Here is a 13644-nt window from a genome sequence, read left to right on the forward strand (position 1 = left end):
GCATAAACAACATAACAAATTGTCTCTTAGGACCACATCAAAATACATTTATATAACAATATCAACTAATGTATCTCTTAATCCAAAGAATACAACTTGTTCACAACCAAATAATGAGTACGCGTTCAACTACAAAATAACATCATATATTCATCAAATTGGGCCTAATAAAAACTAGTTTAATATTAATAAAAAAATTGACTTAATGTAGACAGGACACACTACAAGAAAAATACCCATTCAGCCACACTTTTTTTAAGCTACATTTGAAAAGCGTAGCCTATTCATAGAATAGGCTACGCTTTTCTCCGTGTTGCCTTTTTATATGAGAAAAGGATACACAATTGTGGTATCATTTAAAAAGTGTAGCCTTAGGTATTTTAGAAATAACTTATAAAGCGTAGCCGTAGGTTGATATCTATAGGTTCACTTTTTGTATCAAATGGGACGCTTTTAAAGAGTAGCCTATTTATTAAGTTTTGGATGCGTTTTAAAAGTGATGCCTAATGTGTCTAGAGCAAAAAATTTGACACTTAGTAAATTTTTTTTTCTCTTTTCCCTGAAAGCAAAGTCGCACTTAGTAAAATTTTTGTCATTCCCTCCAAACCTCACTGATCACCTCCAAAGCACGCACATTCATCCCCTTTCGTAAACCCTCGAAAGCTCACTCAGCATCCATTGACCCTCTTCACTCTGCCTCCAAAGCTCACCATCGATCGTCGCCCCCCACTCACTCTCTTCACTCTCGCCATTGACCCTCTCACTACAAGAAGAAACCCTCTCAATCAAACCCCAAATACGTTCTGCCATCGCACCATCCACTCGAGAACCATCGGCGTCGCCACTCTTCTTCCACATTCACCGCCCCTCTTATATTTGCGTAAATTGAAGGAATAACCTTCTCCACTTCCTTTTCCCCTTCGCCACTTCGCCGCCTTCGCCATTCTCCACTCACCGTCGCCCCTCTTCACCTTTGCCCTTTTCCACTCTCCATTATCCACTCACCACTTCACCTTCGCTCACCACTCGCCGTTGCCGCCGCTCCTCACCCTCTTCACCTTCGTCGCTGCACCTTGGTCGTCTCTGCGACCACCGTCGCCGCTCACCCTTGTGGAATCTGCTCTCACCGTCGCTGCTCAACCTTCGAATCTGCGCTCACCGTCACCGCTCATCCTGGTCGTCTCTGCGGTCACCGTTGCCGCGCACTCACCGCTCCGCATTGTCGTCTCTGCGCTCACCATCGTTGAGAAGGTATGTATTGATTTTCATTTTGTTCTGAAATTTGGGAGGTTTAGGGTTCTTATTTTAGGATTTTTTTATTTAGGGTTCTGAAATTCAAGAATGTGAACTTTCGTTACTGAAATGACCAAGTAAATCCTAAACCATGTAATAAGCTTGATAAGTAACGTGTACAAGTTAAGGTACGAATAAAATAAAAATAAGATCTGAAAGTTTCAAATTGGCCTCTAGCCATAACTTGTGTCCATAAGTACATACCACAAGTACTTGCTTATGACATATATCAATTTTGCATAAACTTTTTGAGGCATGGCAATGATAGCATTTATACATTTTTTTCAGTAATAATGGGCAATGACTGAAGAGAATTCCAGAAGTCTGGTTTTGCATAATGAGAAAGAAAGAAAGAAAACTCTGGGTGTGGAGAGTGCAAAGAAACATAAGAAGTTAAGACCGAAACCAAAAAGGAATCCAAAAATGGAGGAGAATTGAAAGTTAAAAAAGGAAAAGTATATTGAATCATAGTTACATAGAGAGTGAGGCATTGGGAAATATATTAGTATTTAATTTGTGTAGAGTCTGATTGTTCACTTTACTATATTTCTAATATGTATTATTATTAAACTGAACTGTTTGGGAATCAGGATTATTTGCTTCCTCTGTGGCGTTAAGGTTTTGGCAAAAATGATAGACTGCTTCTTGTCAGACCTCAACCAGAGCGATGAAGCACAAGACAGTGATTCTATAAAATGGAGAATCTCTTTGTTGAAGGAGATGGAATCCGTTATCTGGTCAGGGATGCTGTTTGGGGGTCATGCGGAAGTTCGACTATGGCTGTACAGTAGCATCGCAGGTGTGACTGCGTCGCTCCACGCGATCAGTGAGAGCTCTTTGGGAATTTGGTGAGAAATCGAGGTCAGAAGTGTGGCCTTGCCTCCCATCTTTTGCATTTGATGTTCGACAAGTCCCCCAATAAAGGGGGTTCCATTTTAGCTCACACAAGCTTCGTGCTCCAGAAATTCTTCCAGGGTATGTGGACTTTTATATTCTCTTGTAAATGCTATTGTGGTTGTGACATTTGAAGGATTCATATGTATATATGTGTGAAGGATTAAAAGCACTCTTATATTCATGCATTTGTTTGTTCTTATCTACGGTGCAGGCTGTTTGTGCCAATATCTTGCTGCTCCCCATGTCATGCGTATTAGGCTGCTGCTTCCTTTTGTTGATTTTCTACTATTGTGTTGAAATTATATATATATAATTTTCTATGTCTGGTTCTCTCCTCGCCTCTGATCGCAGCTTTTCTCCTTTGCTCGTCGCTTTTGTTTCTCTTGCTTCACTTTAGCGCCTCTGCTCAAATCTGGTGTGTTCTTTTTCTATTTTGTCTACCTAAGTTAGTTAATTAATCAACTTAGGCATTTAGCTAAAGTAGTTTGTTGGTTAATTGGTTCGTTTAGTTCTTGTTTTACCTAATTAGTTCATTGGTTGATTGAGCTGCTCGGTCGTTAATTTGTTCATTTAGTTCTAATTCACTTTTAAAGATTTCTTAATCACAAACACTAGCTCAAGAACAAACATCAACTCTTGAGGCTTTTAAATTTTTATTTAAGTTTTTTTATAGTTTTATATGTTTATTTAATTGTGACCCGGTCAAAAAGGTGACCCTGTCAGTGCCATTTCGGTTTTGTTAACCATGCTTGTTGGTGTTGGGGTTTTAACTTTTTAAGATTTATCTTGGATTTATCTTGGCTTTAAAGAGAGTAGACCTAATACAAAATTTACGAAATCGCTTAGGAGTTATTTGATTTGGTTATGACTTGTGAAAACATTTTGTTGTTGAATATCTTAATATAAACTGGTTTTCTTTTGTGGTATAGGTAGTAACGAAGACTATTGGCAAAGACAGGATGCTGCTCAAGTAATGGCACAGGTTGAGGACTTGTGTTTTCTTCACTTTGTATCGATCTGATTAAAAAATGGTCACTTTAAATTGTTACTAGTATATTAGTTTACTATAAATAAAATTTTTAGTTCATCGTTGATGAGCGGATAATTTATACGCTTTTTGGCATTGTTTTTAGTATGTTTTTAGTAGGATCTAGTTACTTTTAGGGATGTTTTCATTAGTTTTTATGTTAAATTCACATTTCTGGACTTTACTATGATTTTATGTGTTTTTCTGTAATTTCAGATATTTTCTGGCTGAAATTGAGGGACTTGAGCAGAAATCAGATTCAGAGGTTGAAGAAGGACTGCTGATGCTGTTGGATTCTGACCTCCCTGCACTCAAAGTGGATTTTCTGGAGCTACAGAACTCGAAATGGCGCGCTTCCAATTGCGTTGGAAAGTAGACATCCAGGGCTTTTCAGCAATATATAATAGTTCATACTTTGGTCAAGAATAAACGACGCAAACTGGCGTTCAACGCTAGCTCTCTGCCCAATTCTGGCGTCCAGCGCCAGAAAAGGATCCAAAACCAGAGTTGAACGCCCAAACTGGCACCAAAACTGGTGTTCAACTCCAGGAATGACCTCTACACGTGTAACACTCAAGCTCAGCCCAAACACACACCAAGTGGGCCCCGGAAGTGGATTTATGCATCAATTACTTATTTCTATAAACCCTAGTGACTAGTTTATTATAAATAGGACCTTTTACTATTGTATCAGACATCCTGGATTGTATTTTGATCCTGTGATCTTGTTTTGGGGGCTGGCCATTCGGCCATGCCTGGACCTTTCACTTATGTATTTTTAACGGTAGAGTTTCTACACTCCATAGATTAAGGTGTGGAGCTCTGCTGTTCCTCAAAGATTAATGCAAAGTACTACTGTTTTCTATTCAATTCATCTTATCTCGCTTCTAAGATATTCATTCGCACTTCAACCTGAATGTGATGAACGTGACAATCATCATCATTCCCTATCAACGCGTGCCTGACAATCACTTCCGTTCTACATTAGATTGAATGAGTATCTCTTAGATCTCTTAATCGGAATCTTCGTGGCGTAAGCTAGAATGATGGCGGCATTCAAGAGAATCCGGAAGGTCTAAACCTTGTCTGTGGTATTTCGAGTAGGATTCAATGATTGAATGACTGTGACGAGCTTCAAACTCGCGATTGCTGGGCGTAGTGACAGACGCAAAAGGATAGTAAATCCTATTCCAGCAGGATCGAGAACCGACAGATGAATAGCCGTGCCGTGACAGGGCATTTGGATCATTTTCCCGAGAGAAGACCGAAAGTAGCCATTGACAATGGTGACGTATCACATAAAGCCAGCCATGGAAAGGAGTAAGACTGATTGGATGAAGATAGCAGGAAAGCAGAGGTTCAGAGGAACGAAAGCATCTCTATTCGCTTATCTGAAATTCTCACCAATGACTTACATAAGTATTTCTATCCCTTATTGTTTATCTTTTAATTATCTAATCCAATCACATTTAACCCTACCTGACTGAGATTTGCAAGGTGACCATAGCTTGCTTCATACCAACAATCTCCGTGGGATTCGACCCTTACTCACGTAAGGTATTACTTGGACGACCCAGTGCACTTGCTGGTTAGTTGTGCAAAGTTGTGAACCATGGTATTGGCATCATGTTTTTGGCGCCATTACCAGGGAAAGAAAGAGCGATGAATTTTACATAATTAAAGTGTAATCATAATTTCTGCGCACTAAGTTTTTGGCGCCGTTGCCGGGGATTGTTCGAGTTTGGACAACTGACGGTTCATCCTGTTGCTCAGATTGGGTAACTTTCTTTTCGTTTTCTTTTCAAAAAGTTTTCAAAAATTTTTCAAAAATCTTTCAAAATTTTCTCCTTTGTTTTCGAAAAAAATTTTAAAATAAAAATGTTTTCAAAAATTTTATAATTTTATTCAAAATTTTTAAGAATGAATTCTAGTGTTTCATGAAGCATGTGAAGCCTGGCTGGCTGTAAAGCCATGTCTAAATTCATTTGGACTAAGGCTTCCAATTTGTTATCAAGAGTAAGCTAGTTGGTGCTAATCCACCTACTGCTGATTCATGATCTACCTGTTACATGCTAAAGCTTGGCTGGCTATTAAGTCATGCCTGACCCTTTGATTGGAGCTTTAGACTAAAAAGCATAAGATTCCTGGAATTCATATTAAAAATTTTGGAATCCTTATTTTTCTTTTTCAAGGAATTTTCGAAAAAAAAATACAAAAAAAATCATAAAATCATAAAAATCAAAAATATTTTGTGTTTCTTGTTTGAGTTTTGAGTCATGTTATAAGTTTGGTGTCAATTGCATGTGCATCTTGCATTTTTCGAAAATTCTCATGCATTCATAGTGTTCTTCATGATCTTCAAGTTGTTCTTGGTAAGTCTTCTTGTTTGATCTTTGCATTTGCATGTTTTGTGTCTTTTCTTGTTTTTCATATGCATTCCTGAATTCTTAGTGCCTAAGCATTAAAGAATTCTAAGTTTGGTGTCTTGCATGTTTTCTTTGCATTAAAAAAATTTTTCAAAATTATGTTCTTGATGTTCATCATGATCTTCATAGTGTTCTTGGTGTTCATCTTGACATTCATAGCATTCTTGCATGCATTCATTGTTTTGATCCATAACTTTCCTGCATTGCATCATTTTTCTTGTTTTTCTCTCTCATCATTAAAAATTCAAAAATAAAAAAAATATCTTTCCCTTTTTCTCTCTTAAAATTTCGAAAATTAGATTTGACTTTTTCAAAAATTTTTAAAAATCTAGTTGTTTTTATGAGTCAAATCAAATTTTCAATTTAAAAATCTCATCTTTTTCAAAATCTTTTTCAAAAATCAAATCTTTTTCAAATTTCTTACTTATTTTCGAAAATTCCAAAAATATTTTTCAAAAATCTTTTTCTTATTTTTATATCAAATTTTCGAAAATAACATAATCAATTAATGTTTTGATTCAAAAATTTCAAGTTTGTTACTTACTTGTTAAGAAAGATTCAAACTTTAAGTTCTAGAATCATATCTTGTGATTTCTTGTGAATCAAGTCATTAATTGTGATTTTAAAAATCAAATCTTTTTCAAAAACTAATTTCAATCATATGTTTTCAAAAATATCTTCTTATCTTACCTTTTTCAAAAATTTGATTTCAAAATATCTTTTCTAACTTCCTAACTTCTTATCTTTTCAAATTTGTTTCAACTAACTAACTAACTTTTTGTTTGTTTCTTATCTTTTTCAAAACCACCTAACTAACTCTCTCTCTCTCTCTCTAATTTTCGAAAATATCTCCCTCTTTTTCAAAATTTCTTTTTAATTAAACTAATTATTTTATTTTTTTATTTGAATTTTCGAAAAACTACTAACCTTTTTCAAAAACTATTTTCGAAAATCACTAACTCTTTTTTTAAAAAAATGTTTTTCGAAAATTCTTCTCCCTTATCCCCTTCTATTTATTTATTCATCTACTAACACCTCTCTTCATCTCACATCACTGCTCCTATCCTTACCTTTGTGTTTGGATTCTTCATTCTTCTTCACCCCTATTCTTTTTCTTCTTCTACTAACAATAAGGAACCTCTTTACTGTGACATAGAGGATTCCTCTTCTTTTCTTTTTCTCTTCTCTTTCTTATGAGCAGGGACAGAGAAAAAGGCATTCTTGTTGAAGCTGATCCAGAACCTGAAAGGACTCTGAAGAGAAAATTAAGAGAAGCTAAATTACAACAATCCAGAGACAACTTGATTGAAAATTTCGAACAAGTAAAGGAGATGGCAGCCGAACCCAACAACAATGCAAGGAGAATGCTTGGTGACTTTACTGCACCAAATTCCAATTTACATGGAAGAAGAATCTCCATTCCTGCCATTGGAGCAAACAACTTTGAGCTGAAACCTCAATTAGTTTCTCTGATGCAGTAGAACTGCAAGTTTCATGGACTTCCATCTGAAGATCCTTTTCAGTTCTTAACTGAATTCTTGCAGATCTGTGATACTGTTAAGACTAATGGAGTAGATCCTGAAGTCTACAGGCTCATGCTTTTCCCTTTTGCTGTAAGAGACAGAGCTAGAGTGTGGTTGGACTCTCAACCCAAAGACAGCCTGAACTCTTGAGATAAGCTGGTCACGGCTTTCTTTGCCAAGTTCTTTCCTCCTCAAAAGCTGAGCAAGCTTAGAGTGGATGTTCAAACCTTCAGACAGAAAGAAGGTGAATCCTTCTATGAAGCTTGGGAGAGATACAAAGGACTGACCAAAAAGTGTCCTTCTGACATGCTTTCAGAATGGACCATCCTGGATATATTCTATGATGGTCTGTCTGAGTTATCTAAGATGTCATTGGATACCTCTGCAGGTGGATCCATTCACCTAAAGAAAATGCCTGCAGAAGCTCAAGAACTCATTGACATGGTTGCTAATAACCAGTTCATGTACACTTCTAAAAGGAATCCTGTGAATAATGGGACGCCTATGAAGAAGGGAGTTCTTGAAATTGATACTCTGAATGCCATATTGGCTCAGAACAAAATATTGACTCAGCAAGTCAATATGATCTCTCAGAGTCTGAATGGAGTGCAAGCTGCATCCAACAGTACTCAAGAGGCTTCTTATGAAGAAGAAGCTTATGATCCTGAGAACCCTGCAATAGCAGAGGTGAATTACTTAGGTGAACCTTATGGAAACACCTATAACTCATCATGGAGAAATCATCCAAATTTCTCATGGAATGATCAAAAGCCTCAACAAGGCTTTAATAATGGTGGAAGAAACAGGTTTAGCAATAGCAAGCCTTTTCCATCATCCACTCAGCAACAGACAGAGAACTCTGAACAAAATACTTTTAATTTAGCAAACTTAGTCTCTGATCTATCCAAGGCCACTGCAAGTTTCATGAATGAAACAAGGTCTTCCATTAGAAATTTGGAAGCACAAGTGGGCCAGCTGAGTAAAAGGATCACTGAAATCCCTCCTAGTACTCTCCCAAGCAATACAGAAGAGAATCCAAAAGGAGAGTGCAAGGCCATTGACATAAGCACCATGGCCGAACCTGTAAGGGAAGGAGAGGACGTGAATCCCAAGGAGGAAGACCTCTTGGGACGTCCAGTGATCAATAAGGAGCTTCCCTCTGAGGAACCAAAGGACTCTGAGACTCATCTAGAGACCATAGAGATTCCATTGAACCTCCTTATGCCATTCATGAGCTCTGATGAGTATTCCTCTTCTGAAGAGAATGAGGATGTTACTGAAGAGCAAACTACCAAGTTTCTTGGTGCAATCATGAAGCTGAATGCCAAATTATTTGGTATTGAGGCTTGGGAAGATGAACCTCCCTTGTTCATCAATGAACTAAGTGATCTGGATCAACTGACATTGCCTCAGAAGAGACAGGATCCTGGAAAGTTCATAATACCTTGTACCATAGGCACCATGATCTTTAAGGCTCTGTGTGACCTTGGTTCAGGAATAAACCTCATGCCCCTCTCTGTAATAGAGAAACTGGGAATCTATGGGGTGCAAGCTGCTAGAATCTCATTAGAGATGGTAGACAATTCAAGAAAACAGGCTTATGGACAAGTAGAGGACGTGATAGTAAAGGTTGAAGGCCTTTACATCCCTGCTGATTTCATAGTCCTGGATACTGGAAAGGAAGAGGATGAATCCATCATCCTAGGAAGACCTTTCCTGGCCACAGCAAGAGCTGTGATTGATGTGGACAGAGGAGAATTGATCCTTCAAATAAATGAGGACAACCTTGTGTTTACAACTCAAGGATCTCTCTCTGCATCAATGGAGAGGAAGCATAAAAAGCTTCTCTCAAAGCAGAGTCAACCAAAGCCCCCACAGTCAGACTCTAAGTTTGGTGTTGGGAGGCCACAACCAAACTCTAAGTTTGGTGTTGAACTCCCATATCCAAACTCTAAGTTTGGTGTTGGAGAGTCTCAACCATGCTCTGAACATCTGTGAGGCTCCATGAGAGCCCACTGTCAAGCTATTGACATTAAAGAAGCGCCTGTTGGGAGGCAACCCAATGTTTATTTATCTAACTATATTTTTGTTTTTCATGTTTTCTTAGGTTCATGATCATGTGGAGTCACAAAATAAATATAAAAATTGGAAACGGAATCAAAAACAGCAGAAGAAAAATCACACCCTGGAGGAAGCACCTGCCTGGCGTTCAACGCCAGAACAGAGCATGGTTCTGGCGCTGAACGCCCAAAATGGGCAGCATCCTGGCACTGAACGCCCAGAACAAGCATGGTTCTGGCATTCAACGCCAGAAATGGCAACAAATGGGCGTTGAACGCCCAAAATGGGCACCAACCTGGCGCTGAACGCCCAGAGTTGTGTGCAAGGGCATTTTACATGCCTAATTTGGTGCAAGGTTGTAAATCCTTGAACACCTCAGGATCTGTGGACCCCACAGGATCATCTCAGGATCTGTGGACCCCGCAGGATCCCCACCCACCTCACCCTCCCTCTCTCCATTCATGATCATCCCTTCTGTTTTCCATTCACCACTCACATATATACACACATCCCTCCATCTCCTCCATATCTTCTTCTTCTTCTTCTTCTTCTTCTTCTTCTTCTATTCTTTCTTCTTTTGCTCGAGGGCGAGCAAAATTCTAAGTTTGGTGTGGTAAAAGCATAAGCTTTTTATGTTTCCATTACCATTAATGGCACCTAAGGCCAGAGAAACCTCAAGAAAGAGGAAAGGGAAGACAATTTCTTCCACCTCTGAGCCATGGGAGATGGAAAGATTCATCTCTAAAGCCCATCACTAAGAAAAAGATGGAGCAAGCAAGAGAGCCCATTCATGGAGCTCAAGAGGCGTATGAAGCTCATCACCATGAGATCCAGGAGATGCCTCAAATGCATTTTCCTCCACAAAACTATTGGGAGCAAATCAACACCTCCCTAGGAGAATTAAGTTCCAACATGGGACAATTAAGGGTGGAACATCAAGAGCACTCCATCATCCTTCATGAAATAAGAGAAGATCAAAAAGCAATGAGGGAGGAGCAACAAAGACAAGGAAGAGACATAGAAGAGCTCAAGGACATCATTGGTTCCTCAAGAAGGAAATGCCACCATCACTAAGGTGGATTCATTCCTTGTTCTTATTTCTTCTGTTTTTCGTTTTCTATGTTATGTGCTTATCTATGTTTGTGTCTTCATTACATGATCATTAGTAGTTAGTAACTTTGTCTTAAAGTTATGAATGTCCTATGAATCCATCACCTCTCTTAAATGAAAAATGTTTTAATTCAAAAGAACAAGAAGTACATGAGTTTCGAATTTATCCTTGAACTTAGTTTAATTATATTGATGTGGTGACAATGCTTCTTATTTTCTGAATGTATGCTTGAACAGTGCATATGTCTTTTGAAGTTGTTGTTTAAGAATGTTAAATATGTTGGCTCTTGAAAGAATGATGATTAGGAGACATGTTATTTGATAATCTGAAAAATCATAAAAATGATTCTTGAAGCAAGAAAAAGCAGCAAAGAACAAAGCTTGCAGAAAAAAAAATAAGCGAAAAAAAAAAAGAAAGAAAAAGAAAAAAGCAAGCAGAAAAAGCCAAAAGCTCTTAAAACCAAGAGGCAAGAGCAAAAAGCCAATAACCCTTAAAACCAAAAGGCAAGGGCAAATAAAAAGGATCCCAAGGCTTTGAGCATCAGTGGATAGGAGGGCCTAAAGGAATAAAATCCTGGTCTAAGCAGCTAAACCAAGCTGTCCCTAACCATGTGCTTGTGGCGTGAAGGTGTCAAGTGAAAACTTGAGACTGAGCGGTTAAAGTCAAGGTCCAAAGCAAAAAAAGAGTGTGCTTAAGAACCCTGGACACCTCTAATTGGGGACTTTAGCAAAGTTGAGTCACAATCTGAAAATGTTCACCCAATTATGTGTCTGTGGCATTTATGTATCCGGTGGTAATACTGGAAAACAAAGTGCTTAGGGCCACGGCCAAGACTCATAAAATACCTGTGTTCAAGAATCATCATACTGAACTAGGAGAGTCAATAACACTATCTGAACTCTGAGTTCCTATAGATGCCAATCATTCTGAACCTCAATGAATAAAGTGAGATGCCAAAACTATTCAAGAAGCAAAAAGCTATAAGTCCCGCTCATATGATTGAAGCTATGTTTCATTGATAGTTTGGTATTTATAGTATATTCTCTTCTTTTTATCCTATTTGATTTTCAGTTGCTTGGGGACAAGCAACAATTTAAGTTTGGTGTTGTGATGAGCGGATAATTTATACGCTTTTTGGCATTGTTTTTAGTATGTTTTTAGTAGGATCTAGTTACTTTTAGGGATGTTTTCATTAGTTTTTATGTTAAATTCACATTTCTGGACTTTACTATGAGTTTGTGTATTTTTCTGTAATTTCAGGTATTTTCTGGCTGAAATTGAGGGACTTGAGCAGAAATCAGATTCAGAGGTTGAAGAAGGACTGCTGATGCTGTTGGATTCTGACCTCCCTGCACTCAAAGTGGATTTTCTGGAGCTACAGAACTCGAAATGGTGCGCTTCCAATTGCGTTGGAAAGTAGAAATCCAAGGCTTTTCAGAAATATATAATAGTCTATACTTTGGTCAAGAATAGATGACGCAAACTGGCGTTCAACGCCAGCTCTCTGCCCAATTCTGGCGTCCAGCGCCAGAAAAGGATCCAAAACCAGAGTTGAACGCCCAAACTGGCACCAAAACTGGCGTTCAACTCTAGAAATGACCTCTACACGTGTAACACTCAAGCTCAGCCCAAGCACACACCAAGTGGGCCCCGGAAGTGGATTTATGCATCAATTACTTATTTCTGTAAACCCTAGTGACTAGTTTATTATAAATAGGACCTTTTACTATTGTATCAGACATCCTGGATTGTATTCTGATCCTGTGATCTCATTTTGGGGGCTGGCCATTCGGCCATGCCTGGACCTTTCACTTATGTATTTTTAACGGTAGAGTTTCTACACTCCATAGATTAAGGTGTGGAGCTCTGCTGTTCCTCAAAGATTAATGCAAAGTACTACTGTTTTCTATTCAATTTATCTTATTTCGCTTCTAAGATATTCATTCACACTTCAACCTGAATGTGATGAACGTGACAATCATCATCATTCCCTATGAACACGTGCCTGACAACCACTTCCGTTCTACATTAGATTGAATGAGTATCTCTTAGATCTCTTAATCGGAATCTTCGTGGCATAAGCTAGAATGATGGCGGCATTCAAGAGAATCCGGAAGGTCTAAACCTTGTCTGTGGTATTCCGAGTAGGATTCAATGATTGAATGACTGTGACGAGCTTCAAATTCGCGATTGCTGGGCGTAGTGACAGACGCAAAAGGATAGTAAATCCTATTCCAGCAGGATCGAGAACCGACAGATGAATAGCCGTGCCGTGACAGGGTGCGTTGACCATTTTCACTGAGAGGATAAGATGAAGCCATTGACAAGGGTGATGCCTCCAAACGATTAGCCGTGCCGTGACAGGACATTTGGATCATTTTCCCGAGAGAAGACCGAAAGTAGCCATTGACAATGGTGACGTATCACATAAAGCCAGTCATGGAAAGGAGTAAGGCTGATTGGATGAAGATAGCAGGAAAGCAGAGGTTCAGAGGAACGAAAGCATCTCTATTCGCTTATCTGAAATTCTCACCAATGACTTACATAAGTATTTCTATCCCTTATTGTTTATCTTTTAATTATCTAATCCAATCACATTTAACCCTACCTGACTGAGATTTGCAAGGTGACCATAGCTTGCTTCATACCAACAATCTCCGTGGGATTCAACCCTTACTCACGTAAGGTATTACTTGGACGACCCAGTGCACTTGCTGGTTAGTTGTGCGAAGTTGTGAACCATGGTATTGGCATCATGTTTTCGGCGCCATTACCAGGGAAAGAAAGAGCGATGAATTTTACATAATTAAAGTGTAATCACAATTTCTGCGCACCAATCGTAAAGTAATGCCAGTATTTGATAATTCTCTAGTTGCAATTGCTTGCACACAGAGATATGGAGAATGATCTTGGTTCTAACTTGTGCTTAACAATGTCTGATTTTCACTTCTCTGTTATGTTGTAAGAGACATAGGGAAAGGTTCCACTGGAAAAGCCAAAATAATTTATACTTTGGTTCCTAGGCAATGTGATCAGTATCATTCAAGTAAAACTTCAAATGTGGCTTCCTCAGATGCAAACCAAACACTGGATGAGAATGGCAAGTTTATATTTTGTTTGGAATTTTGTTGTTATTTGTTTCTCCTTAGGTCTCATTTACGGCTTGGGGCCCATGTTTGAAAACCTCTTTGAATGTATACATTTATTTTATTTGATGAATTTAAAGCATTGAGGTTTTTTCTTCTAATATAAGTTGTGATATCAGCATAATCCCTGTGCCCTGTTTCTTAACTGGTTTTCCTAGCA

The 13644-nt window shown here is 38.4% G+C and overlaps 1 non-coding gene across 1 annotated transcript; it reads right to left on the reverse strand.

The window, feature by feature from the left end:
* Window positions 1–7370: 7370 nt before the first annotated feature.
* Window positions 7371–7478, reverse strand: LOC112774578 (small nucleolar RNA R71). The gene has a single exon (XR_003189059.1). It is a non-coding gene; the product is annotated as a small nucleolar RNA R71 (small nucleolar RNA).
* Window positions 7479–13644: the final 6166 nt, after the last annotated feature.

This window comes from Arachis hypogaea, chromosome 18, assembly GCF_003086295.3.
Source record: "Arachis hypogaea cultivar Tifrunner chromosome 18, arahy.Tifrunner.gnm2.J5K5, whole genome shotgun sequence".
Lineage (NCBI taxonomy): Eukaryota > Viridiplantae > Streptophyta > Magnoliopsida > Fabales > Fabaceae > Arachis > Arachis hypogaea.